Source organism: Tamandua tetradactyla, chromosome 7 (assembly GCF_023851605.1).
Source record: "Tamandua tetradactyla isolate mTamTet1 chromosome 7, mTamTet1.pri, whole genome shotgun sequence".
Lineage (NCBI taxonomy): Eukaryota > Metazoa > Chordata > Mammalia > Pilosa > Myrmecophagidae > Tamandua > Tamandua tetradactyla.
Genome location: NC_135333.1, coordinates 70,743,905 through 70,769,204, shown reverse-complemented (window position 1 = coordinate 70,769,204; position 25,300 = coordinate 70,743,905). Strand labels below are relative to the sequence as shown.

Below are 25,300 nucleotides of genomic sequence, written 5' to 3'. Positions count from 1 at the left end.
TTCATGGATAGGAAGGTTGAATATAGTTAAGATGTCAATTTTACCCAAATTGATCTACAGATTCAATGCAATACCAACCAAAATTCCAACAACCTTCTTTGAAGACTTGGAAAACCTAGTTATCAGATTTATTTGGAAGGGAAGGAGACTTTGAATAGCTAAAAATATCCTGAAAATAGTACTAATACTTCTTGACTTCAAAGCTTATTATAAATCCCTAGTAGTCAAAACAGTACGGTACTGGCACAAAGACAGAAGAATTGACCAATGGAATAGAATAAAAAAAAAATCAAAATCAAATCAAAGTGTGGCAATAGAACATCGAATCTATGGTCAACTTAGACAAGTCCTCCAAATCCATTGAACTGGGACAGAATAGTGTTTTCAATAAATGGGCATGGGAGAACTAGATATCAATAGCCAAAAGAATGAAAGATTCTTTAGAATTTAGAAAGATTCTAAATACACCCTATATAAAAATTAACTCAAAGTGCGTCAAAGACCTAAATATAAGCATCAGGACCATAAAACTACTAGAAGAAAATATAAGGAAACATCTTTAAGACCTAATAGTAGGAGGTAGCTCCTTAAACGTTACATTCAAAACCCAAGCAATGAAAGGAAAAAAAATAGATAAATGAGATCTCTTCAAAATCAAATGCTCTGGCTGGGATTCTTGGAGCTGCTCGGGCTGGGTGGAATGGGTTCTAGAAGGAAGTCCTGAGACAAAGGGACTTTGCTCCTTTGCCTAGTCTGCTATGCTCACCTAGCAATGGCCATCTGGGGGACTTTGAATATGTCTGGGATCACGCTTAGCAGACTTGCCCAGGAGCAGAAACCTCAGAGGAAAGCCCACCCATTTGGCTTCATTGCAGTGCTGATCAAGGACCCCAAGAACCTGGTGAACTGGGAATCAGCCATCCCAGGAAACAAAGGGACTCCGTGGGAAGGAGGCTTATTTAAATTACAGTGCTTTTCAAAGATGATTACCCATCCTCTTCACAGAAACGTATATATGAAAAGGCGCTATTTCACCTGAATATGTATCCTTCAGGCATGTTGTATCCATTTATCCTAGAAGAAGACAAGGATTGGAGGCCAACCATCACAATTAAACGGGAATACAAGAATTTCTAAATGAACCAAATATCCAGGACCCAGATCAAGCAGAGGCATACACAATTTACTGCCAAAACAGAATGGAATATGGAAAAAGTATCCCAGCACAAGCCAAGAAGTTTGCACTCTCATAAACAGTGACCTGGTGGCATTGTCAAGAGGAAGGGATTGGTTTGGCAAGAACTTGTTTCCAACATTTTTTGCAAATCTAATGCTGTTCTATGCAAGTCCTAGTCCCTGAGGGTACAGAGGTGCCACCTCATTTTTGCAACTGGTGGTCCACTATCCATTAGCTGACATGCCCCAGTTTTTCTTACAGTGTCTTTTCTTTCAGGCTTGTGTATTATTGGTTTTGCACAATAATACCAATTGTGTAATTGGTGTTACAGCAATTTATTATTGGTGGAACAAAAATGACCTGCTTTTATTTTAATATTGATATCAGTATTTCAGCTGCTGTAAAACTATGAACGTTTATACTTGGATAAATCTCCTACGAGCTAGTTTCCTTGCTCTGTAATGCAGGCATGTTTCCGGAAGTTTAGCGCTATTCTTAGCCTCTGGCTGGCTATGAGGAAAATCACTCTCCACTCCCCCACATTTGTTTACTCTCTTCAGAGCCTAGGTTGTGTTGCTTATGAGCCTCAGAGCCAAAGCCAGCCAGCCCCTCATTTCTGCCCTTCTTTTGTGTTTCTACGGTGTTTTGTCTTTGCTGTTGTTTACAGTAAATAAACTGTTTATATAAAGAAAAAAAATCAAATACTTTTATGCCTGAAAGGACTTTGTGAATAGATGAAGAGGCAGCCAACTCAATGGGAGAAGATATCTGGAAACCACCTATTGAAAAGGGTTTGCTATCCTGCATAAATAAAGAAACCATACAATTCAAAAACAAAAGAATAAATGACCCAATTATAAAATGGGCAAAAGATATGAATAGACATTTTTCCAAAGAGCAAATATAAATGACTAAAAAGCACATGAAGAGATGCTCGCTCATCTTCATTAGGTATAAGGGAAATGCAAATCGAGACTATAATGAAACACTCCACAGCCCTTGCCATAGCCACCGCGGAGCTCATAGCTACTGTCTCTGAGGGCTGGTTGCCTTGCCTAGGTCAGACTGCACCCTGCCTCATGCGCAGCCTAGAGACCTGTATTTGAAAGCACATGAGGTAGATGTTGCAGACAGCTGCACATCTATAATTGCACAGAAGCAGAAAATAGCTGTGCTTCCTACATATGTTGATCTTGGAAAATCTGCCAGAGATGTTTTCATTCAGGGCTATGGATTTGGTTTAATAAAACTGGATTTGAAAACAAAATCTGAGAATGGATTGGAATTTACAAGCTCAGGCTCAGCCAACACTGAGACCACCAAAGTGATGGACAGTCTGGAAACCAAGTGCCCATGGACTGAATATGGTCTGACATTTACAGAGAAATGAAACACTGACAACGCACCAGGCACTGAGATTATGGTGGAAAATCAGCTCGCACGTTGATTGAAGCTGATCTTTGATTCATCCTTCCCACTTAACATTGGGGAAAAAAATGCTAAAATCAAGACAAGGTACAAACAAGCACATCAACCTGGGATGTGACATGGATTTTGACACTGCTGGGCCTTTAATCTGAGTGCTCTGATGCTGGGTTATGAGGGCTACTATCTGGCTACCAGATGAATTTTGAGACTGCAAAATCCCCAGTGACACATCTCTAGTTTGCAGTTGGGTACAAGACTGATGAATTCCAGCTTCACACTAATGTGAATGACAGGAGTTTGGTGGCTCCATTCACCAGAATGTGAACAAGAAGTTGGAGACTGCTGTCAATCTTGCCTGGATGGCAGGAAATAGTAACACGCATTTGGAATAGTGGCCAAGAATCAGATCAACCGTGATGCATGCTTCTCAGCTAAAGTGAACAACTCCAGCCTGATAGGTTTAGGATACACTCAGACCCTAAAGGTATCAAATTGATGCTGTCAAAATTTATATTTTTACTAGAGCATTTCCTAATATAACTTCTGTAGATAGCTTAATTGAACACCATAAGTACATGGAACCTTGAGTAGGACATGAGATTTTGTTGGTTTATCCAGAGTGATGCCTCGATAAATCCCAGAGTGATCTGATCAGTGAATAAAAAAGTATTTGCAAAGTCCCCTTCAGGGAATGGTGAGAACGGGGGAAAATTCAATCTCCCTTAGTTGAATTCTTGATATTCTCACAAGCAGTGTGGACAACCAAAGCTATCCTGGGGTTTGTTCATATGAAACTTAACCCCACAAAGGATAGGTCAAACCTACTTAAAATTAGGCCTAAGAGTCACCCCCAAGAGAACCTCTTTTGTTGCTCGGATGTGGCCTCTCTCTCCAGCCAACACAGCAAGAGAATTCACTGCCCTCCCCCTCTCTACGTGGGACATGACTGCAGGGTGTGGATCTTCCTGGCAATGTGGGACAGAAATCCCAGAATGAGCTGAGACTCAGCATCAAGGAATTCAGAAAAACCCTAGAATGAGCCGAGACTCAGCATCAAGGGATTGAGAAAACCTTCTTGACCAAAAATGGGAAGAGTGAAATGAGACAAAGTGTCAATGACTGAGAGATTCCAAACTGAGTTGAGAGGTTATTCTAGAGGTTATTCTTATGCATTAAGTAGATATCATCTTGTTATTCAAGATGTAGTGGAGAGGCTGGAGGGAACTGCCTGAAAATGTAGAGCTGTGTTCCAGTAGCCATGTTTCTTGATGATGATTGTATAATGATATAGCGTTCACAATGTGACTGTGTGATTGTGAAAACCTTGTGTCTGATGCTCCTTTTATCTACCTTGTCAACAGATGAGTAGAACATATGGAATAAAAATAAATAATAGGGGGAGCAAATGTTAAAATAAATTTAGTTTGAAATGCTAGTGATCAATGAAAGGGAAGCGTAAGGGGTATGGTATGTATAATTTTTTTTTCTGTTGCCTTTTTATTTCTTTTTCTGAATTGATGCAAATGTTCTAAGAAACGATGATGATGATGAGTACGCAATGATGTGATGATATTGTGAATTACTGATTATATATGTAGAATGGAATGATCTATGTTAAGAATGTTTGTGTTTCTTTCTTGTCAAATTATTTTTCAAAAAAATTAAAAAAAAAAAAAAAGTACTCCAGGCAGGTGACAGGTTCTGGAAAACTGCGTCAAGTGACCCATGAACTCACTAATGTTCAAGATATGTGGAACGTTTGGGAAAAAAAATCGCTTCTTGGGCTGTGGCAGTGGGAAGAGTAATACAATCTAAAGTAATGTATTGTTTTACTAATATGTGTTTTTAAGCATGTATTTTAAATAATATGCATCTGCAATAAAACACATATTTTAAATTTAAAAAATTGATGCTGTCAGCTCTGCTGGATACAAGAACATCAATACGGGTGGCCACAAGCTTAGTTTAGGACTGGAATTTCAATCATAAATGAATACTACGCAATCATTTACTTTTAAACTATTTTGTAGCACAGCTAACTTCAGAATTTAGCGTACCTTTTAATGCTGTGTGTCTGGGATGCAAGTACTGCTAAATACCATGTTAGACCTTCAGGTTTAAAGATGATTCAGCTTTAAAGTGTTATTCTTTCAGAATTACAGAAGAAACCCAATTCCAATAAAAGTCACTTAAGCTGTAGACTTTGGGGGAACTTAGTGTTCTAGAGATGTCAGGTTTCTTTTTTATCTAGAAATGGCTGCAAATGGAGGCTATAATGTGTAGGCAGTTTGTAAACTCCTACTGAATAAATGAATTAAATTGTGATTTCGGTTGTGGAGAGGCTCATTGCTTGATGGTGCATACAAATTCATCTCCAAGGACTTTTTTAGGCAGATTTTCGTGACCTGTTTCTACCCCAGTCCACCACATCTTTTACACCAAAAGTAGTCTGCAGGGTATGGTAGCTGTTTCTTTGTGTCATTTGGGGCAAAAAGGGTGGATGTGATAAAGACAATAATTCAGGACTTAATTCCTTCTCATGTTGTGGTTTTATGCAACTACTAAATAGCTACTACTAAATAGCTTCCAGGAGCTTCAGAGTCTCTGTGACTGTAATCATATGGTGACAACACTTGGAATCTAAATTAGACTTCTGTTGTATTCTCACAACTCTATTTTGTTGCCGTTTAATGGATACATTTTAGAGTCTTCCATTTTGTGTGGAATTATAGCATCTCTTTCAAATGCTGTAATTGAAATCACTTAAAATAAAACAAATAAAATATTGAAGCCTCAAAAATAAAAAGACAAAATAGAGAGAGGATGCAAATAAACAAAATCAGAAATGAAAAGGGGTGTGTTACCACAGAGCCTAAAGAAATAAAAGAAATCATAAGAGGATACTATGAACAACTAAACTGTTCATACAGTTGTCTACGCCAACAAACTAGACAATTTAGAAGAAATGGACAGATTCCTGGAGACACACAAACAAGCTACACTGACTAGGAAGAAATAGAAGATCTCAACAAACCAATCACAAGTAAAGAGATTCAATCAGTCATTTGAAATTAGCCAGACACAAAAGGATAAATATATGATTCCACTTTTATGACCAGCATAAAGGTATAATCAGAGGCTTATAATACAGAATATAGGGAACTTAGAGATGCACAGAAGCTAAAGATGGGTGAACCATTAGCTAATGAGGTTGAATTCCAATCAATGGGAATAGATAGGAGCGAAGGTGATTCTCTAGTGGATCTAGAAGTAATATCACTATATTGAAGATGAACAAGAAGATTGAAAGGGGTTGTATAGACCTACGTGTCCCACTGATTCACACTAGAAAAATGAATGAGTTCTCATAAGAATTGCTTCAAAGATATGATTCTTGTATAAAGATGTTTAAGTCCAGGGTACAGGGGGGAAAATGCTATTGCATGCTATGAGTTATGTTCAAAAGTAAACCATCAGCACTACCACAGCAACAGCAGAGGTGAATAATGGGGTGAGGGACAAGAGTTGAGAGGAGGTTTATATTTCCTATTTGTTGAGGTTGTGTTTATTGGTTTTCTGTCTCTTGGAAACATTGAAATTATCTAAAATTGAGAATGTTGTTGGACTGTGGACTTTGGGCCTTCTACATGATTCCTGATGAATGCAGGTAGCTGAAGGATGCACTGATGGAGGAGTAGATTGGCAAATGATGTACGCCATGCCTTCAATCATGAAGCTTACTCTTGGTGAAGCTTATATATATAGCGGAGAAGCTTAGACTACCTATAGGCATGCCTAATAGTTACTTCTGGAGGACCTCTGTTGTTGCTCAGATGTGGCCTCCATCTCTCTAAGCCCAACTCTGAAAGTGAAATCATTGCCCTCCCCCCTACGAGGGATATGACATCCAGGGATGAAAGTCTCCTTGGTGATGTGGGAGATGACTCCCAGGGATGAATCCAGACCTGGCACCATGGGATCAACAACTACATGTTGACTAAAAGGGGGAAAAGAAGTGTAATTAATAAAGTATCAGTGGCAGAGAGAGTTCAAATAGAGTCAAGAGGCTACTCTGGAGGTTACTCTTATGCAAGTTACCTATCATAACCTGCTAACCCCCAACCAGGACCATTCCAGCCAATCCTAAAGAACACTTAGGGCAATATATAAGATTCCACAAGGGTTCCATGCACTAGAGTAACTTTCCAGAAACCTACAACCTCCAGATGGGTTCCTGGTCCAGATAAGTCCTGAAACCTAGCCCAGCCTCTCTAGAACATCAGATAGTTCCATCCCCCTACCCCATATTAGTGACAGACCCTTCCAATATCAAAAATTTAAAATAGCCATAGCCCAAACAACCCTAAAGAGAGGTATGGAAAGATCAAAGGTGATGGTGGAATCATACATAGAAGATAGGACTTAACAAATGAATATAAATGCTGAATCATTAAATTGATATCTCTTTTAGTCTCTAGTATTTTAGAGCAGCTAGAAGTAAAAACCTAAAATTGTGAAATTGTGACCCATGTCAAAGTCTGAAATATATTCTACAACTAATTGTGGTGCTGTGTTTTGAAATTTATAGCCTGCTTGTATATATGTTATTTTTCACAAAAAAAGAAGGAAAAAGGTCGATTATGATGACAAAAAAGTATTTAAGCCCTTTAGCCTCCTGTATTCTGGAGCAGCTAGAAGGAAAAGTCTGAGAGGATCATATGGTAGCCCATGACAAACTCTGGGATCTGTTCTGTAACCACTTGTTGAAGAGTGCTTTGAGAACTATTGTTTGTTTATTTCTTTGCTTTGTATATATGTTATAATATACAATTTTAAAAAGTTAAAAAAAAAGAATATAATGAGTTATCACTTCACACCTATATGAATGGCTGCTATTAAACAAACAGAAAACTAAAAATGTTGGAGAGGATGTGGAGAAATTGAACTTATTCACTGCTGGTGAGAATGTATAATGTACAGCCACTGTGGAAGACAGTTTGGCAGTTCTCAGAAAATTAAATATCAAGTTACCCTATGACCTGGCAATACCACTACTTGATATATACCCAGTTAACATGAACAGATATTTGCACACCACTGTTCACAGCAGCATTACTTACAAATACCAAGAGATGGAAAAAATCCAAGTGCCCCGCAACAGACAAAAGGACAAACAAAATGTGGTATACACCTTTGATGGAATATTATGAAGCAGTAAGATAAAATGAGATCCTGAAGCATATGACAACATGGATAAAACTTGAGGACATAATGCTGAGTGAAATAAGCCAGACTAAACAAAAGGATACGTATTGTTTGGTTTCACTAGTATGACCTTGGTAAAGGTAAACTCATAGGCTTATAATGTAGGATATAGGGGACCTAGAGATACAAAGAAGCTAGAGATGGGTGAAGGTAGCTAATGAGGTTGAACTTAGATGTAAGGGAATGGATAGAAGTGATGGTAGTTCATTAGCGGGGTTATAAGTACTGTTGCCATAATGAAGGTGAATATGATTGAAAGGGATTGTATAGAGCCATGTATCCCATTGATTAACACCACAAATATAAATAATTTCTTGCATGAACTACTTCAAAGGTATGAATCTTGTATAAGGAGTAAATAATAGAGGGGTGTGGGGGATTATTATTACATGCAATGGCTTTAGTTAACAGGAAGACATCAACAGTACCACAGCAATATCAGGGGTAAATAATTGAGAAGAGGGATGACAGTTAAGGAGAAGTTTAGATTTTCTGTTTGGTGAGGGGGGGGGGGGTGTATTCATTTGTTAAGCTGCCAGAATACAATATACCAGAAATGGAGTGACTTTTATATAGGGAATTTAGTAAGTTGCAAGTTAACTGTTCTAAGCCTATGAAAATGTCCAAACTAAGGCATCCAGGAAAACATACCTTAATTCAAGAAAGGCCAGTGGGGTTGGAACAGCTCTATCAGCTAGGATGGCATGTGGCTGGTATCTGCTGGTCCCTTGCTCCTGGACTCAGCTGCTTTCAACCTCTGTTCCTGTAGGGGTTCCTCGTTTTGCTTCTCTGGGACTGGCTTTCATCTGTTAGCTTCACTTGGGTCTCTCCAGGTTCTGGCTTGCTTAACAGCTCATGGCAACATCTGCTGGGCTCTAAGCACTCCAAACATCTGTGTCTCTCTTCTAAGCAATCTCCAAAATATATATATATATATATATTTAAAGGATTCTAATAAACCAATCAAGACCCACCTGGGATGGGTGGAATCACATCTTCATCCAATCAAAATGCCATACCTGCTCATTATCACTGGTTGAATTTATCATTAAAGTCCTTCTTTGCTGTGTAATATATTTATAAATTGCTAAGAAGACTAATATTAATGATCTGCAGTCATACATTCAAACTCCCCAAGTGTCCTGAAGTGAGGGTCCAGTCTGTACAAAGGGAAGCAGAGCTTGGAAGATGGGGAGACTGGTTACATGTCAACATGGACTTGAAGAAAAGAATTCACTATCATTTTTATTACAAGATGCTTCTTTCTGATTTAAGGAATATGGAAAACAAACAAAATATTTACAGAAAACTTTTAATAAAAAAGGCCACACCCAGAATAGAGTGTGCCACATCTCCATGGGGAAAATCTAATCAAATTTTCCACCCCACAGCAGGCCACAGTAGCTCAACAGATAGAGTGCTCACCTGCCATGCCAGAGACCCAGGTTCAATTCCTGGTGCCTGTTCATGTGAAAAAAAAAAAAAATTTCCACCCTAAAATATTGACTCATGATGAAAAGAAATGGCTGCCCTCACAAAATTGGATCAAGATTAAAACTTTTCTTTTCTGGAGTACATAATATTTTCAAATCAGCACATTCCATCCTCTCAACCCCAAAAAAGACGTTTTTTCCATATACAAAGTACATTCATTCCATCACAATATCACAACAGCTTTAAACCATTTCAGGAACAATACAAATGCAATTCAATGTCATTGACAGTACAAAATCTCATCAGAATCTGCTACAAGGATCTGTTTTTTCTGTTTTGTTTTTGTTTTTGTTTTGGCATTGGTAGGCTCTGGGAATCAAACCCAGGTCTCTGGCATGACAGGCAAAAATTCTGCCACTGAGCCACCATTGCACTGCCCAAGGACCTGGCATTTTGAGGAATGTCAGATGGTTGTCGCTTCTACAGTGTTCAGGTGCCACCATGGTGCAGAGACTAAGAAAGTCTGAATTTTGTGAAAACCCAAAGAAAAACAGTAGAAATGGCCTTTCTAATTTGCCTAATAGAAACATCAGAAGCACTGAGAGATTGTTGTTGACTGCCCAGGAGATTTGAGCACCAGGATGATGCTTGTACATTAAAGTACATAGTTGCAGCATATTCAGCAACAACAGGAAGATATGAGGCGTAGGTAACAGGAAGAAGGGAAAAAACAAAAAGTTGACCTCGATTCTTCTATGAGACTTAAGAAACTATTCCAAATTCCTCCAAAAACTGGAATAGACTACTGTTTTTGATACAGAGAAAGGAATTGTCTTATAAAGTTCTCATTATGCTGTGAAAATATTGGAAGTGGAAAACTTGTTTTCTTCACTTAAACATTTCCAACATACTTTAGGAGATTCTCAGAGCCAGGAGGATATTTCACTGCTTTTACAACTTGTGCAAAATAAATATTTCCAGAATACATTTTAGATACATAATGCTATGACAGTATACATGAACAAGGCCAGCCCTCCATTTCCTCTTATCTCCAATGCACAAGACCTTGGACAACAGTTGCTGTATGTAGAAATGCTGCAGAACTCCAGCTCTGAAACCAGTTGTATAATTTTAGATGGAAACTTAATCTGAGTACAAACTGTTTTGAAGCCAATCCATCAGAAGGAAGAAAAGAACTGCTTTGCTGAATGACTCACATGTTCAGGCACTTTTATTGGCCCACAATAAGGTTGCTGAACAAGAAATGCAGCTAGATCCCACTACAGATGAGAGAGTTTATGAAAGTACTGGCCAGTATCAGAGGAGAAATTGTAAAGATAGTTCATATAAAAAGGCTCATGTTTTCCCACTGGGTGGTACAGTTCACAATTGAATTAATTCTGTTAAAATTAGTCAGGTAGTAAAAGGAGGTGCTGCACAGAAAAGTGGTCTGTTACATGAAGGAGATATAGTTCTGGAGATAAATGGCATTGAAATTCAGGGAAAAGACATCAGTGAGGTTTTTCACTTATCTGATATACATGGTGCTTTGATATTTGTTCTGATTCTCAATCAACAGATTAAGCTACCTCCTGCCAAAGAAATTGATCCATGTAAAAGCTCATTTTGACTATGACCCCTCAGATGACTCATATATTCCATGTCGAGAGTTAGCTCATCTTTTCAAAAAAGGGATATATGTCATGTGATTAGTCGAGAAGATCCAAATTGGTGGCAAGCCTACAGAGAAGGGGATGAAGAGAATCAGCCTCTATCTAGGCTGGTTCCAGGGAAAAGCTTTCAGCAGCAAAGGGAAGCCATGAAACAAACCATAGAAGAAAAGGAGCCAGAAAAATCAGGAAGACTGTGGTGTGCAAGGAAAAATAAAAGCAAGAGGAAAAAATTTTATATAATGTCAGTGAAAATGATGACTATGACAATGAGGAGATCTTAACTTATGAAGAAATGTCGCTTTATCATCAACCAGCAAGTAGGAAAAGAGCTACCATCTTAACTGGTCCACAGAATTGTGGCCAGGATGAGTTATATCAAACTCATGAACAACAAAAAAAAGACTGCCTTGCATCTGTAGTTCCTCATACAACTTGAAGTAGGAGAGACCATGAAAGTAGCTGAAAGAGACTACCACTGTGTTTCAAGGCAAGCATTCAAGGTAGATGTAACATCTGGAAAGTTCATGAATGTGTTTCTCAAATGTGAATTTGAGAAAAATGTATATGGAACTAGCATAGATTCTGTACAGCAAGTGATCAACTCTGGCAAAATATGAATTTTAAGTCTTTGAACACAGTCGTTGAGGACCCTATGGAATTCAGCTTGAAATCATACTATCTTCATTGCACCCTCCTTATAAGAAAGACTTTGGGCATTATTGGCCAAAGAGCAAGAATCCAAAACCTATAAAGTTGAAAGAAAGCACTGAGAAAACTAGAGAGATGGAGCAGAACAATGGCCACTACTTCCATACAGCAATTCTAAATTTAGGTCTTAATAAGGCCTATTAGGAGTTGCTTAGGTTAATTAATAAACTTGATACTGAATCTCAGTGGGTGCCATCCACTTGGCTGAAGTGAAGGAAACAGCCACTCAAAGGCAAGACTGTATTTACCTGGCAAACTGTCAATAGGAAGATAATCCTGGTATGTCAGTGAAACTCTTGAATCAAGGTGGCAAGCAGTATAAGTTATAGACTTGTTCTTAGATATCGTAGATTAGGAGAAAGTCCCTGTTCTAGTTTGCTGGCTGCTGGAATGCAATATACCAGAAACGGAATGGCTTTAAAAAAGGGGAAATTAATAAATTGCTAGTTTACAGTTCTAAGGCCAAGAAAATGTCCCAATTACAACAAGTCTCTAGAAATGTCCAATCAAAGGCATCCAGGGAAAGATACCTTGGTTCAAGAAGGCCAACGAAGTTCAGGGTTTCTCTCTCAAGTGAGAAGGTTTCTCCCTCTGTGACACAGTCACAGTTTCTCTCTTAGCTGGAAGGGCACATGGCAAGCAAGGCATTATCTGCTAGCTTTCTCTTTTGGCTTCCTATTTTATGAAGCTACCCAGGAGGCAGAGCTCTCATCGGCAATGCCAGAGACCCGGGTTCTTATCCCAGTGCCTGCCCCATGTTAAAAAAAAAAAAAAAGAGTAAAATAACAAGTGGAAGCCTGGAAAACTCACAAATTTACAAAGACTAAATTCACACACTTAAGCAACCAGTGGGTAAAGAAAGAAATTATGAGAGAAATCAGTAAACATCACAAGGCAAATGAAAACAAGAACACAACATATCAGAAATTATGGGATGCAACAAACGCAGTGCTGAGAGGGAATTTATATCCCTAAATGTCTATATTAAAAAAGAAGAATGAGCAAAAATTGAGGAATTAACTGCTCACCTGGAGAAACTAAAGAAAGAACAGCATATTAACCCCAAAACAAGCAGAAGAAAAGAAATAACAAAGATTGGAGCAGAAATAAATGAAATTAAGAATGTGAAAACAATAGAGAGAATCAATAAAACCAGAAGTTGGTTCTTTGAGAAAATCAATAGAATAGGTGGACTCTTAGCTAGGCTAACAAAGAAACAATGAGAGAGGATGTAAATAAATAAAATAAGAAATGGGAAGGGGAACATAACTACTGACCCTGCAGAAATAAAGGAGATAATGAGAGGGTAATATGAATAACCATATGCTAACAAACTAGATAACTTAGATGAAATCAACAATTCCTAGAAAAGTATGAACAATCAACTTTGACTCGAGAAGAAATAGAAAACCTCAATAAACCAATCACAAGTAAAGAGATTGAATCAGTCATCAAAAAACTCCCCAAAAAGAAATGCCCAGGATCAGATGGCTCATGTGAACTCTACCAGACATTCAAGAATTTGTACCAAATCTGCTCAAACTCTCCAAGTAAATCCAAGAAGAGGGAAAGGTACCTAACTCATTCTATGAAGCCAACATGACCCTAATACAAAAGCCAAAGATACTACAAGAAAGGAAAATTACAGAACAATTTCTTTAATGAATATAGATGCAAAAATCCTCAATAAAATACTTGCAAATTGAATTCAGCAGCACATTAAAACAATTATATATATCATGACAAAGTGAGTTTTTATCCCAGGTGTAGAAGGGTGGTTCAACACAAGAAATTGAATTAATGTAATACGTCTCATCTGTGCATTAATGATGGAAACCCACACAATAATCTAGATTGATGCAGAAAAGGTATTTGGAAAAATTCAGCATCCTTTATTTTATTTTATTTTTTGTACACCATGATCAAGTGAGATTTATTGCAGGTGTGCAGTGGTGGTTCAACATAAGAAAATCAATTAATGTCATACACCATATTAACAGAATGAGGGAAAAAAACACCTAATCATCTCAGTTGATGCAGAAAAGGCATTTTTTTGGGGGGGATATACTTTTATTTTTAATTTTTATTAATAAAACCAATCAACATACAATATGAACATTCTTTTTTATCACATAGTTGTATATTCATCATCATGATCATTCCTTAGAACATTTGTATCAATTCAGAAAAAGAAATAAAAAGACAACAGAAAAAAAATTCATACATACCATAACCGTTACCCCTCCTTTGATTGATCACTAGCGTTTCAATCTACTAAATTTATTTTAACATTTGTTCTCCCTATTATTTATCTATATTTAATCCACATGTTCTACTCATCTGTCCATAAGGTAGATAAAGGAAGCATCAGACACATTTTCACAATCACACAGTCACATTGCTAAAGCTATGTCATTATTCAATCATCTTCAAGAAACATGGCTACTGGAACACAGTTCCACATCCTCAGGCAGTTCCCTCCAACCTCTCCATTATACCTTAACAAAAAAGGTGATGTCTATTTAATGTGTAAGAATAACCTCCAGGATAACCCCTCAACTCTGTTTGAAATCTCTCAGCCATTGACACTTTATTTTGTCTCATTTCTCTCTTTCCCCTTTTGGTCGAGAAGGTTTTCTCAATCCCTTGGTGCTGAGTCCCAGCTCATTCCAGGATCTCCATCCCACATTGCCAGGAAGGTCCATGTAGAGAGGGGGAGGGCAGTGAGTTTCCTTGTCATGTTGACTGAGAGAGAGAGAGGTGACATCTGAGCAACAAAACAGGTTCTTTTGGGGGTGACTGTTAGGCCTAATTTTAAAGTAGGCTTAGCCTATTCTTTGTGGGGTTAAGTTCATATGAACAAACCCCAAGGGTGGGGGCTCAGCCTACTTCAGCATCCTTTCTTGATAAAAACACTAGAGTAGTCAAACAGCATGGTACTGGCATAAAGATAAATATACTGATCAATGGAATAGAATTGAGTGCTCATAAATACACCCTCTCTTCTATGGAAAATTGATCTTTGATAAGCAGTGAAGTCAATTCAACTGTGATAGAGAAGTCTCTTCAATAAATGGTGTTTGGAGAACTTGATATCTATGTCTAAAAGAATGAAAGAGGACTCCTATCTCACACCTTATACAAAAATTAACTCAAAATAAATCAAACACCTAAACATTAGAGCTAAGACCATAAAACTTTTAAAAGAAAATGTAGGGAAATCTCATAAATCTTGTGATAGGAGGAGGTGGTTTCCTAGACCTTACACTCAAAGCAAAAGCAATGAAAGAAGAAATTCATAAATAGGATCTACTCAAAATTGAACACTTTTGTGCATCAAAGGACTTTGTCAGGAAAGTATAAAGGCAGTCTATGCAATGGGAGACAATATTCAGAAACCACATATCAGATAAAGATTTAATATTTAGAATATATAAAGAAATCTTACAACTCAACAACAAAAAGACAAACAACCTAATTTTAAAATGGGTAAAAGAACTGGACAGGCACTTTTCTGAAGAAAAAAAAAAAACACATGAAAACCCAGCATAATCTGGGCAGAAGATTAAAAAGTATTTGCAAAATCCCCTCAGGGTACTAGAGAAAAATTTGGAAATATTAGACTTCCCCACCTGTGGAATACTCAATATTCTTTCAAGTATTCCACAGGTGGAATACTGTGGGGGTTGCCCTTATGAAACTTATTCTTGAAAAGGAGAAGCTAAGCCTACTATGATTATGTCTGAGAGTCACCCCCAGACAAATTCTTTTGTTGCTCAGATGTGACCTCTCTCTCTAAACCAACTCTGCAGGTGAGCTCACTGCCCTTCCCTTACATGGGACATGACTCCTGGGGATGAGCCTGAGCCTGACATCATGGAATTGAGAAAGTCTTCTTGACCAAAAGGGGGAAGTCAAATGAAATAAAATAAAGTTTTTGTGGTTGAGAGATTTCAAATAGAGCTGAGAGGTCATTCTGGAGGTGATTCTTATGCAGTATATAGATATCCCCTTTCAATTTTTGGTGTAGTGGAGTAGCTAGAAGGAAATACCTGAAACTGTTGAACTGTAATCCAGTAGCCTTGATTCTTTTCTTCTTTTCTATTAATTTTTAAATTAAAAATATATATAATAACAAACAAATACAAACATTCTTAACTTATGATCATTCTGTTCTGCATATATAATCAGTAATTCACAATATCATCACATAGTTGCATATTCATCTTCATGATCATTTCTTAAAACATTTGCATCAATTCAGAAAAAGAAATAAAAAGACAACTGAAAAAAATTCATACATACCATACCCCTTACCCCTCCCTTTCATTGATCACTAGCATTTCAATCTAAATTTATTTTAACATTTGTTCCCCCTATTATTTATTTTTATTCCATATGTTCCTCTCATCTGTTGACAAGGTAGATAAAAGGAGCATCAGACACAAGGTTTTCACAATCACACAGTCACGTTGTGAAAGCTGTATCATTATACAATCATCTTCAAGAAACATGGCTCTGGTAGCCTTGATTCTTGAAGATGATTGTATAAGTATATAGCTTTCACGGTGTGACCATGTGATTTTATCTAGTATATTTTATCTAGTATATGCACAGATGAGTTAGGAAACAAAGACAAAAAATAAATAAATAATATGGCCAACATCTTTCACTTGTAATTAACTGCATTCTGCTTCTCTGGTCAAGCAGAAAGATGGATTCTTCCAGTTGCAAGCACAGGTGCAGAAGCCCCATAATTGTCCTTAAGGTGACCCCTACCTTATTGACATGATAAGAGAGGTGGAGACTTTCTGCCATTTTTGAACATGGAATGTATGAAATAGTATGTAGTCAACATAGGATTACATAACCCTAGGGACATGCTCATTAATTAATAGTCAACAGATAATTATAGATGCAAACAGTGCTAGCATGCCCACTTGCCTGCTCAGGGAAGCATCAGCCTGACCATCGCTGCAAGGGTATTTTTTGGCTGGTTGATAAAACAGAAGGCTGGTATATTAAATCATCAGTCAGTTGATTACATCTGTGGTTGATCATATCTGCGATCAGCTAAGGCCTGTCTCCCACAATGAAATAATCCAATCAGTTGAAGACTTTTAAGGAAGCAGGGAGACTTTTTCACTGCTTCTTTAACCAGAAAACCTCTTCTGTGGAGTTCATCCAGACCCTTCATTGGAGTTGCCAGCTTCACAGCTTGCCCTATGGATTTTGTACTCTTCCATTTCCATGGTTGCATGAGACACCTTTGTAAATCTCATATTTACAGATATCTCTTGTTGGTTCTGTTTCTCTAGAGAAACCTGACTAATACACCTTGCTAATTCTGGTTTTCAGTACTAGATTTAAAAGATGCTTTCTTTTGCAACCCTCTAAAGTAAAGAAAGTCAGCCCCTCTTTGCTTTCCAGTGGGAGAAACCTACCATGGGACAAAAGAAACAATAAACTTGTACAGTTCTACCCCAGGGGTTTAAAAATTCCCCCACTCATTTTGGCCAGCCGCTAAGCAAAGACTTGCAGGAACATGCTTAGCTAAAAGGACATATTTGCAAAATGTTGATGACATCCTTATTGCCAGTCCCACCAAGGATATATATGAAAAGGATACTGTTTAGCTGAGCTCAAATACAAAGTTTCAAAAATAAAGCATGGAAGGCAAGAAAAAAGGAACTACTTGGGTTTTATTAATAGAACAAGGGAGACTTCTCTAATAGAAAATCAGGTTCAAGCAATCATCCACATTGCACCACCCAAGACTAGACGGTAATTACAGGTGTTTTAGGCATGTTTGGATTCTGCAGAATTTAGATTCCTAGCTTTGGGCTTATTGCACAACCCCTATATCATGCCTTACAGGGTGAGGACACAGAGCCCCTCAATTGAATAGCAAAATGCAGAAACGCCCTACAAAAACAAAAAGAAGTGCTGATAAGTGCACAGGTCCTGAGCTTCCCAGGTCTGAAAAAACTTTTGATCTGTTTGTACATGAAAGAAGGGTGTAGCCCTAAATGTCCTCACATAAAAGCTGGGTCCTGATCTTGGACAGGTTGCTTACTTCTCCAAAAATTTAAATAACACTGAAAAATGTTGGCCCCCTTCCTTAAGAGTTGAGGCTGCCATCTGCAGCCTGATTCATAAGTAGAAAAACTTCCTCTTGAGGAACCCATGATAATTCATTTCCCTCACAAAGTCTTCACCCTAATGGGAGGAAAAGCTCAGTACCAAGCCTTCTTACTTAATAACTCAGAACCAAAAATGTAAATTTTGCCTCCTTTAAATCCTGCCTCACTACTATGAGACCCAGATGCTCTAAATCCTCTCATGATTGCCTGGAAGTCTTGTCTAGAAAGTTCTCAGCCAGAGAGAATTTATTAGATACACCACTATCAATCCCTGAACTAGAGATTATCACTGATGGTAGTATCTTTTTGGAGAAAAGGGAGCAGAAAGCTGACTATGCTCTCATAACAGCTGGAAAAATCATTGAAACTTACATCCTTACATTAGCCACCTCAGCCCAAAAGACAGAGCTACTGGCCCTAATTCAGGCCCTGGAAAAAGTAAAGGGGAGTGAGCTATATCTATACAGACCCTAAATATGCCTTCCTCATCCTCCATGCACACAAAGCCAACTGGAAAGAACATGGGCTGCTTACTGCAAGTAGCAAAGACTCTAAAACTCCCAGAAGAAATTGCACATTTACTCAGAGTTGTTATACTGCCAACTCCGTCTGCAGTCATCCATTGCCAAGGACATCAGAAAGGAGATGCATACATTGCCTCAATAAATCAAGAGACCAAGTTAGCCACCAAGGCAGCTGCAAGAACTGCATACCACAGACATAAAATGTACCCTCTTGTACACAGAAACTCCAAGATATATTCAAACTTGAATACTCAACCTAGAAATTTGCCAAGCTGAAAACTGGTGTTATACCCGAAAATCTCACAGCGAGGCTGAAAACAAGACCCTGCTCCCTGAGAAACTTGTTTGGGCCATCATAAAGTGGTACCATGAAACCATTCACATTAGAGCTAAAGCACTTACAAAATTCGTCTCAAGAACAGTTACTGGGCTCATCTAACCCAAGCTGTCTTCCATGCCGCCCTCTTTTGCCAAAAGTGCCAACAAAACAATCCTCACAATGAGTGCAAAAACCTCCCTCTACAATTCAATATGGAGGAATCTGCCTTGTCAAAGATTAGCAAATTGACTTCACCATAATGCCAAGAGCCCAAGGGAATTTCAAGTATCTTCTAGTTTTCTTGGACACCTTTACCTGATGGGCTGAAGCCTTCCCTGGCTGGAAGGAAGGTATGCCACTGTTTGTAAACTTCTTCTACAAGAAATCATCCCAAAGTCTGGGCCACCTGCTTCTCTCCAGTCAGACAATCGACCTGCATTTATCTCCAAAATAGTGCAGGAGCTTAGCTCCCCTCTTGAAAACAAGCAGAGACTTTGTGCTGCATGGGGCCCCAGTCTTCAGGAAAAGTGGAACACATGAACCATCCCTTAAAGACAACCATCAGCAAAATTTGCCAAGAAGCCCACATGTCATGGACTCAAGCTTTGCCCATGGCACTTCTCAAGATCAGAGTGAGCCCATGCAGTGGCTTGGGCTTAAGCCTCTTTGAATTAATGCATAGGAGTCTCTTTCTAAGTGGATGCAAAGAACCATGCCCTGTGCCCTTGTCTATAGAAGAGGCCCTCCATAAGTGGGCCCTAGAATTTAATAAAACCCTCAAAGTGCTCTGTCAGTTTAGCAATCTGAGGCTTGTCTTTCCAGCTGATATTCCTCTGCATACATTCAAGCAGGAGACTGGGTTCTGTTAAATACTTGGAAACAAGGCCTGCCAGAGGAACAGACTAAACTTAAGTGGAAAGGCCCCTACTATGTTTTATTAACTACTCACTCTCCCCAAGTTACAGGGTGTCAAGCTGTGAGTCTGCTATACTTCAGTGAAGCTGTGGACCACAGCAGACCGCAAAATTCCTGCAAAAAGAAAAAAGAAAAAAAAATCATAATATATTACTAAACCCTTAGAATGGCTAAAATAGTTCAAAAGAAAGCCTTTATTGGGGTGCAAGGGTAGTTTGTGGTAGAATTCTCTTCTATTGTGAGGGAGACCTGGATCTGATTTCCGGTCCATGCACTTCCCAAAAAAACAAACAAGCAAGCAACACAAACAAAAACCAAATAAAAATTCAGCGAATGGAGCTGCAGTAATGGGATATTCACATGGAAAAATAAGGAAATGTGACCCTGCCATACAGCATACAAAAAAAAAAAAAAAGAAAGCCTTTATCTGGTGAGCCAATTCAGTACCCAGAGGTTTTTGTTGTTGTTTACTCACTGTTCTTCTTTACCCCACAAATTCCTCACTCCTCTTTAATCCCCACCCTCCAAAGAACTCAGTGAACACAAAACATCACCAACTGTTAGCTGTGTTTTCCCCTGCAAAACACCTATCCAACATTCTTTGCTCCTAGAACACTGGTGTCAGCTTGTAACTCCCTGGAATCTTTGGTATTTAGGCTGGAGTGGTTCAGGAATCACTCAACGACTTAAAGCAAAGAGCCAAAACTATATAACCTTTAGTAAACCTTTATCAATCACTACTTCCTGGATACCCAGCTTGCTAAGTGGCTTCTGCCCTTCGTTGGGCCTCTCATCCTCATTATCCTGCTCTGCACTGCTGTCCCACCCTTAACAATGTGTCTCCAAAATTTATTCACGTGCAAGTTTCAGCCCTGGGCAACTGGATCTTCACTCTCCAACCTGCTCCCTCTTCCCTGCATCTCCATCCTAACTCAGCCAGAATAAGTTACAGAAGTCTCAAGACTGCCATCCCTCTGCAACCGTAAATTGACAGACTTTTCATTCGTTCTGAAGAAAAGGGGGGGTTGTTGGAATAGTTGTAAAGGATGACAGTGGATTTATTAGGGTTACAAAAACCTGTTACAATTACATGGAGGAAGTTAGTAGCCAGCAAAAGCTATGGAACAAAGGAAACCAAGAGCCCAGCATTCAAAACTAATAAGATATATATAAATTACATAAATTTAAAACTTATACTCAGGCCAACATTTTGCACTTACAGTTAACTGCATTCTGCTTCTCTGGTCAAGGAGAGACACTAGATTTAACCAGTTGCAAGCACAGGTGCTGAAGCCCCCAAATTGTTCTTAAGGTTACCTTATTAACATAGTAAAAAACACACCCAGAGGTGGAAACTTTCTGCCATTTTTGAACATACAATGTATGAAATAGTATGTAATCAACATAGGATTATATAACTCTAGGGACATGTTTATTAATTAATAGTCAACAGATAATTATAGATGCAAATAATGCTAGTTTTATGTAAAACACCCAGCCCCAATCTACCCAAGACTATATAAACCTGGAATAGAAAAGCTTAGGGGTATCGAATTCTGGACAAGAATCAGATCCCCGACTCTGCAGACACAAACTCTTTGAATCACCTATTTACACTGTGGTTCTTTAACTTAAAATAATCCACTGGTTTTCCTAAGAGGTTGGTGGGTTTCTTTTTTTTTATGTTAAGTTTTTTTTATTTATTAATTTAAAAAAATTAACAAACAAAACATTAAGATATCATTCCATTCTACATATATAATCAGTAATTCTTAATATCATCACATAGTTGCATATTCATCATTTCTTAGAACATTTGCATCGATTTAGAAAAAGAAATAAAAAGACAACAGAAAAAGAAATAAAACGATAGCAGAGAAAAAAAAGATTATACATACCATACCCCTTACCCCTCGCTTTCATTTATCACTAGCATTTCAAACTAAATTTATTTTAACATTTGTTCCCCCTATTTCTTTTCATTCCATATGTTCTACTCTTCTGTTGATACGGTAGATAAAAGGAGCATCAGACACAAGGTTTTCACAATCACAGAGTTGGTGGATTTCTTAACCTAACAATAGTTTTCTTGAAGTGTTCTTGTATAGACCTGTTCTTTTTTTTTCAAGTTGCTTCATTCTGTTATTCTGACTTTTTTGTCTCCTCTTCATATTATAAAGAAAGAGCATGCCAAATAGAAACATGCTTTAATTATTTTAAATATTCATCTTGTGTTTATTGTTAATTGTAATTTGGGGATTGACAAGCAAGTTAAACTTTTAACTCTTTCTTATTTGTAAAATGCTGATAATAGCACTTATAAGATTATGAGGGTTAAATGATGCAAGAGATACAATACACGCAGAACACTCACTCAGAACACTGCCTGGTAGGACCTCCATAAATGTTTCCTATTATTGGCCCCTACAATATCATACAATTAAATTTCATGTTCCATTTCTTCATCTACTTCCATTTCCTCATACTCTGCTCCAGTGGTTTCCATACTTTGCTGCATAGAAGAACTGCCTGGGGAGCTTTTTCTAAATTCCATTGTCCAGTCTACTCCCTATACTGATTAAATACTGGCTGGGTGGGAACCAGCATCAGTTTGTTTTTAGAGATCCTCAAGGGATTCCAGTCTGCAGCAAAATTGGGAAACTGTAGCTCAGAAATCAGGATTTAAGGGATGATTTTGATTACTGAATCATAATATGATGATTCAGTTTTAAATGATAAAACTTTTTGCTTTCTGGTATACTGGAGTCGAAGAGGGAAATTCCTGAAATCTCTAAATTGCAATCCAGCTTCCTTGATCTCTGACAATGATTGCATAGCCCTTATCTTCTGCCCTGTGGTTGTAAAAACCTTGTGACTAGCATTCATTTGACCCAGCCATCCAGTTTTTCAACCTTAGCCTTTGGAGTCTTGCAATTACTAAAGATAGCCCCCAGTGTTTGTTGATGAAGGGTCCTGGGTCAACCCAGAACAAATCCACCCCAAAATTTAAAATTACCTTGATAACCGAGACTAGATCTAACCAAAATGGGCCTGCTTCACATGCGCAGTAGCTTAGGCATTCGCCAACAAGTTACCTATAGCCGTCCGCCATTTTCTTACACACGTTCTGTGACTAAGCAGGTAATCAATATGCATTAATCCGATAACAGCATCACCTGTTCTACTCCCACCTCCCATTGTCATTTTATCCTACCCCCTCATTAAAATCATAATCTCAATTGAACCCAGCTATTTGTAGTCACCACTTTTTTTATTGGAGGTGGAGAAAAATCCTCTCACTTTGGCATAAAAAAATAACCTGAGAGGCTATTGAACTTCCCCTCTCCTGTACTGCAAGTTCACTTCAGTGTTCTGAAACATAGGGAAGAATACGTCCACTGGCATAAGCCTGGCTCTGGACCCCAGTTTTTAAAGTGTATTTAGGGATTATGTTCTCTCAGCCATCTCATCTCTCTTTTGGCTCAGCCCCTCCCATGTTTAAGCCAATGGAAACTGCCATCGACTACCATACCTTCCCATAGTTATGGTCCTATCACCTCTTTCTTAAACCTGAATTTCTTGAATGAAAGTCTATTTTACACCTTTTGCTGTTTTTATCTCCCTTTAATTCCTGCCCTTGCTTCTCTAATGGGAGTCTCCTCAGATACTAGTGCAGAAGGAAGAGGAGTTGAGAACAGAACAGGAGTAGGTAGTTAATAGTACCATAAAGCATGCCCGCTCAGACTTCAGCACAAATTAGAGTCAGGTAGAGGCTTGTTAAAATGGTGATGACTGGGCTCCACCACCAGAGACTTGGATTCAGTAGAATTACGTATTTTACAAATTACCAGATGATGTAGATGTTGCTTGTGTAGAGAGCACACTTTTAAAAAAAGTTTTATTATGGTAACATGTATAACAAAATTTCTCATTTTAACTATTTAACTTCCCCTTTCAACCACTTATTTAGTGATATCAATTACATCCACAATATTATGCCATTATCACTAGTATCTTTTATCCCAGGCTTTTTTCATCAACTCAAACAGTTGTTCACCAACTCAACACCCCCTCCCCCTATGCACACACACTCCACCACCCCCTCCCACCCCCAGGTAACCTAACTGGAGACCACACTTTTTTTTTTAATATTTTTATTAACAAAACACACAAACACATTCTTAACATACAAACATTCTATACATGGTATACAATCAGTGGCTCACAATATCATCCCATAGTTGTATATTCATCACCACGATCATTTTTTAGAACATTTGCATCACTCCAGAAAAAAAAAGAAAAACCTCATATATACCATCCCCCTTACAGGGTGTTTCCATCTACCCAATATATTTTAGCCTTTGTTCCCCCTGTTATTTATTTTTTTCATCCATATTTTTTACTCATCTGTCCATACCTAGATAAAGGGAACATCAGACACAAGGTTTTTACAATCACAGTCACATTGAAAACATTGTATCTTCACACAGTCATCCTCAAGAAACAAGGCTACTGGAGCATAGCTCTACAGTTTGCTGTATTCATTTACAGCTCTAGTAGCTTTGCTGTAGTATAATTCTTTTAATGTGCTGCTGGATTCTATTCACAAGTATTTTGTTGAGGATTTTTGCATCCATATTCATTAGAGAGCTTCGTCTGTAATTTTCTTTTCTTGTAGTATCTTTGTCTGGCTTTGGTATGAGCGTGATGTTGACTTCATAGAATGAGTTAGGTAGCCTTCCCTCCTCTTCAATTTTTTTGAAGGGTTTGAGCAGGATTGGAACAAATTCTTCCTTGAATGCTTGGTAAAATTCACGTGAAGCCATCTAGGAAGAACACACTTTCAAAAACCACTTGTATAAAGGATAGCGACTTCATCACCTACAAAAATATTTGCTGATTATAGCTTCAGCTTTGCTTTTTATCAAAACCAGACAAAATTGCCTTTGAGTATTTTCTCAGTTTCAAGCTATGGGGGAAATAGGAGGGACTGGTGCACATCAAATAGGAGAAAAGAAAAAGAATAGTTGGGGCAGCTGGGAACTTGCCCTCACCTCCTGCAGATAATCAGCAGTTGATTTTTGCCAGAACTCATTCAAATATGGGACTGGGGGTGGGGGAGCAATTTATTAATTTAATTTTTTTGCTCAGAAACGTTAAATGCAATTAAATTAAGTCTATATAAGATAAGATTACAGATCCAAAATACATGCCCTAAAATATCAAGCTATTAAATTGTTTATAACAACCATTTGTTTCTTTTCCCACTACTTTCTCTTACTAACAAACAAACTGGCTCCAGAGGTTTAAGATGAGTTAGTCAAGGAAAATTTTAAGGGAGCTTTCTCAATTAACTTAGTTGGGGGAAAACTGATATTTTCCTCTCTGCACTGGGACACGAAGACCAGTTCACAAACCAGTAGCCATTCCTGGAAGTAAAATTTTTTTTAAAAACCGATTTTTCAGATAAATTTAGTGAGACACAATCACACACAAAAAAGAGACTTTTCATAACCTTTCCAGCAGACTTAACAGAGGGTATGACTATTTTCCTGCAGGGCAGATAAAGAATTATCTTGCAGGTCAATCTACGTTCACTCACCTAATTCCTTCAATCATGGGATCATTTACATAAAAACAGCCCCGTGGATTGGTTTATCAGTAGTTTAGTAAGAAGGCAGGCCTAAACCTTTGACCAGTTCTCTCTTTCA

General features: G+C 38.1%; 3 pseudogenes; all 3 read left to right on the top strand.

The window, feature by feature from the left end:
* Positions 1-796: 796 nt before the first annotated feature.
* On the top strand, positions 797-1,253 carry LOC143689760 (SUMO-conjugating enzyme UBC9 pseudogene; annotated as a pseudogene).
* An 846-nt stretch (positions 1,254-2,099) lies between these two features.
* LOC143690491 (non-selective voltage-gated ion channel VDAC1 pseudogene) lies at positions 2,100-3,101 on the top strand (annotated as a pseudogene).
* Positions 3,102-9,764: 6,663 nt separating this feature from the next.
* On the top strand, positions 9,765-11,898 carry LOC143690490 (protein PALS1 pseudogene; annotated as a pseudogene).
* Positions 11,899-25,300: the final 13,402 nt, after the last annotated feature.